The sequence below is a fragment of the Gadus macrocephalus genome, chromosome 19 (genome assembly GCF_031168955.1).
Source record: "Gadus macrocephalus chromosome 19, ASM3116895v1".
NCBI classification, from domain to species: Eukaryota; Metazoa; Chordata; class Actinopteri; order Gadiformes; family Gadidae; genus Gadus; species Gadus macrocephalus.
In genome coordinates, this window is record NC_082400.1 from 15,218,197 (window position 1) to 15,218,398 (window position 202).

Below are 202 nucleotides of genomic sequence, written 5' to 3' on the forward strand. Positions count from 1 at the left end.
GTGTGTGTGTGTCTTAGATAGTGGCTGTTTTCTCACATGCTTTAGCAAAGTAAAAAAAGCTCTGTCCACCCTCTTGGGTGGAACAACCACTGCTGGGTGATGAATATCATGTCCCTACGCTTACGATTATCTTGCGGGAAAGTCGCCATGGACAGCCAGTTCCTAATACCCAAAGTGCCTGGGCTTCAATCAGCAGGCCATA